This window comes from Triturus cristatus, chromosome 4_1 (genome assembly GCF_964204655.1).
Source record: "Triturus cristatus chromosome 4_1, aTriCri1.1, whole genome shotgun sequence".
Taxonomy (NCBI): Eukaryota; Metazoa; Chordata; class Amphibia; order Caudata; family Salamandridae; genus Triturus; species Triturus cristatus.
In genome coordinates, this window is record NC_140585.1 from 141,805,415 (window position 1) to 141,808,973 (window position 3,559).

Consider the following 3,559-nt stretch of genomic DNA (forward strand, 5'->3'; position numbering starts at 1 on the left):
GCCCCAATCTCATCCTCCGAATTCATTTGCCACAAAGAGCTAAATCTTCCCTATATCTGTGATTTCATTAGATCCAGACCAGCTCTATTCTGGCTGAGAATTTGGAGGAACAATGCAGCCACTTTAACTCAAGATATAATCAAAGACTGCCTCAAATGTGACCACGGCTTACTGATTCCTTGGCTCGCCGGAGTCCTAAAAATATTAAGCGCCGTAAATAGAGGCGACCTCTTTTCTGACCCACTAAGAATTGAACCCAAAGATAAGGCAGAGGTCAAACAAGCACTTTATGCACTTTTTGACACAGAAAGAATGGAAAGGGAAATATCAAAACCCACTGTAGTCAAATATATGGAGAATGATATGTGTTCGCAACCATTCCCACTCTATCTCACCCTACCCATGTCTAACTGGGAAAGGTCCTTGCTATTCCGCTTAAGGGTAGGCTCTGTAAAATTTTTATTGGGTTTCCCTTTGGGTTACCATCGCTCGACAGAGTATAGTCTTTGCCCGTGTGACGGTATTAGCACACAGAATGAGTTGCATTTTCTATTCTTCTGTAAATTTTATTTAAAATATATTAATTGGTTTTTAACACCCTATTTTAGAAAGCAGAGACCACTTTCTTTGGAGGAGTCCCGCTCAATGTTACTTTCTCTGGAGACAGATGAACTAATTTTCCGCACCAGCACTTTCTTAAGACTTATTACACGTGTACGTAAAATGATGGAAAATCCCTGAATTGTTGCTGTATCGGTTTTTCATCTTTATGAAACTGCATTGAAATATTGTAATAATGAACTGTTTTTATACATGTACTTTTATGAATTTTATGAAATTCGAATAAAGGTCTTTTGATTGATTGATTGAATGGTGTACTGTGATACAGAATTGAAGTGGTGATGACATCTTTGGGCCCGGGAGGAGATCGAGCGCTAATTTTCTATTAATAAAAATAATGCGCTATATGTGAGCTATTGCTAATATTGAACCCTGTTTACATTGTCTTTCATCTTGTTTAAACGTTATCCTGTGTCATTTGCTATTATTATGGATTCTGCTTCAATAATAAACTTTAATAGTTTCACACTAGTCAGCACTAAAGGTTCTCGGTGAAAGTCTCCTGAATCTACTAAGCCAATCATCAGCTTGGTGAACCAGCGCCCCACTCTTCTGTCAGTGTGGAATGTTAGGTTATAACTGGTGACACTTAAATTGAAGAAGAAATACATGTAATAAAACAGTTCCATTTTTTAAATTTAAAAAAATGTGTTCCTCTACAATTAAAAACACAATGAAAAATAAAATATTTCCCTGGCCAGAATCAACCATAGAAGTGAAAAAAGTATGCAAAATTCTCCTTCCCTGACCGGGAATCGAACCCGGGCCGCGGCGGTGAGAGCGCCGAATCCTAACCACTAGACCACCAGGGAGGGCTTGTAGTTGCCATGGCACGTGTGAGTTAAATTGTGTGGCCGAATCTGTTTCTGAGTTGAATTTTGTTCCTCAACTAAAGTAGGTAAAGCACGCTAGTATTTATTAGAGGGGGGAAAATAGCAGCAGACACAGAAAGTGCACTGCATTGAGGCAAACTATGAGGAAAACAACGACTTTGCCTTAAATAGGTTGAAGTCTGTGGAGAGTGTCCAAGCATCGCAGATTTCTGACACCCACCTCTCACATACCTGAGAATGGAAACATCAAGAATCAATTATCATCAAATAAAATAAAAAGTACAATTAAAAGGTTGGTCAGAGCTTCTTCTCGGGGCTCCCCAGCTCTGAGGTGTCCCGGGTGAACACGTGCAGCTCCCCCTGGACAGAGTCTCCTTTAGATGGTGGGGCCCGGGGCCCTAATTGTAGAGGGTTATAAAACTGGACTACAAGTCCCAGCATGCGGCGCTAACACCTGACCTGGGTTTAGAAATCATGCCTGGACCCAAGAAACATAAAAGCACTGTTGGCGGTGGTGGGACGTGCACGTCCGGGTCAGGGGTTCCTTTGCATTCAGAATGTGCCAGTAAGTTCTAAACCATTTCACTTAAATAAACATGAAAAGTTTCATTGTCATATAAACCAAGTCCCCATTCAGAGCCCGCCCCCTTATTATTTGTATTGTTCACCATGTAGTCCTCCGATTTTTATTTCAATAATAACCCCCATTAAACGTTTTCATTTCCAAGAAAGTACACAGCAGCTTAAAATAAAAAGGCAGCAATCCATCCCAAAAGGTGTAGTAGCACTTACAAACTGTCCGTGATAGATTTTGAAGGGTGTGTGATTGCATTAGTAAATGTTTTACGTTGTACCAGCTGTGGTGGCCATAAATAAAAAGTGTCAGCATCGCATTAAAAATTGCAGTTAAAGTCGGTGTTCAATTGTGGAAATGTAGTATAAGTTTAAAAAAAAAAATACGGACCTCCCCGTCGGGGAATTGAACCCCGGTCTCCCGCGTGACAGGCGGGGATACTGACCACTATACTAACGAGGATTCGATGCAGCGGTTTTGCTGAGCAGCTCCTTGAGTGCCCTTCAACCCGCCCTGTCCTGCCTGTGACTGATCTATCTCTTTTCCCAGCTCCTTGTCACCAACACAGGGTGCCACAGGCTCAACAAACACACACACTCCGTCTCATACACACACACTCCTCCCTCACAACAACCTTCTCACTAGCAGGATCTCTCAGCAACATCACCTGATGCCAGAGTCAACAAACAGCTCCCAGAGCTGCTTCCCACTGGGCCCGGCCTGGCTCTTCAGCCCAGGGGCCCCTGTCTCTGACTAATGATGGAGGATTGCAGCGGGGGCTGCACACAGGGAGTGGGGAGGGAGACTCTCCCTCCCACCCGCCCGCTCGCGCCAAAGGAGGAAGCTGGCTTGTAAAGGAGAAGAGAGGAGGCAGGAAAAGCCCAGGTGTGTGAGTGTCTGAGAAAGAGGCGCTTAGTTATATAAAGCAGAGGAAAAAAGTTAAGAAAAGTCCTTCGAGCCGGATTTGAACCAGCGACCTAAGGATGTCAGCTTCCCCTCTACAGTCCTCCGCTCTACCAACTGAGCTATCGAAGGCTCATGTAGCTCGCGTAGAAGACATTCTGTGGCATAAAGAATACCCCAGTGCATCAAAGCAGCTTTTTATATCTAAGCACCAATTAATGGCTTGCCAAATCTTCAAACCAGCCAGAAATTTCAACTTATATGGAAAGTGGCTGAGTAGTGACTGAATTCGATTATATGTTCTAATGTATTTGTTTTGGAAGCCAACAGTTAAAAAAAGGTTATTTTATCTTGAATAGAGCGCTAAAAAAATATAGGTTTCTTGGAGTTAGATTTTGGGGGTTTGTTTTAGTTATAGCTGTTTATTTACAGTGTTTCATGTTTACTTTTTACTATGTTACTGCTGTGAGCGCTAATTTGTATTAATACAAATCGAGAGCTATATGTGAGTTATTGCTAATATTGAACCTTGCCTCCCACCCTGTTTAGACGTCATCCTCTGTCATGTGATTTCATTGTTGATTCCGACACTAGTCAGCAGAAAAAGTTCTCAGAGAGCCTCCAGAGT

The 3,559-nt window shown here is 42.4% G+C and overlaps 2 non-coding genes across 2 annotated transcripts; both read right to left on the reverse strand.

Moving 5' to 3' along the window:
• Nucleotides 1–1,361: 1,361 nt before the first annotated feature.
• Nucleotides 1,362–1,433, reverse strand: TRNAE-CUC (transfer RNA glutamic acid (anticodon CUC)). Its single transcript has one exon. It is a non-coding gene; the product is annotated as a tRNA-Glu (tRNA).
• Nucleotides 1,434–2,418: 985 nt separating this feature from the next.
• TRNAD-GUC (transfer RNA aspartic acid (anticodon GUC)) lies at nt 2,419–2,490 on the reverse strand. The gene has a single exon. It is a non-coding gene; the product is annotated as a tRNA-Asp (tRNA).
• Nucleotides 2,491–3,559: the final 1,069 nt, after the last annotated feature.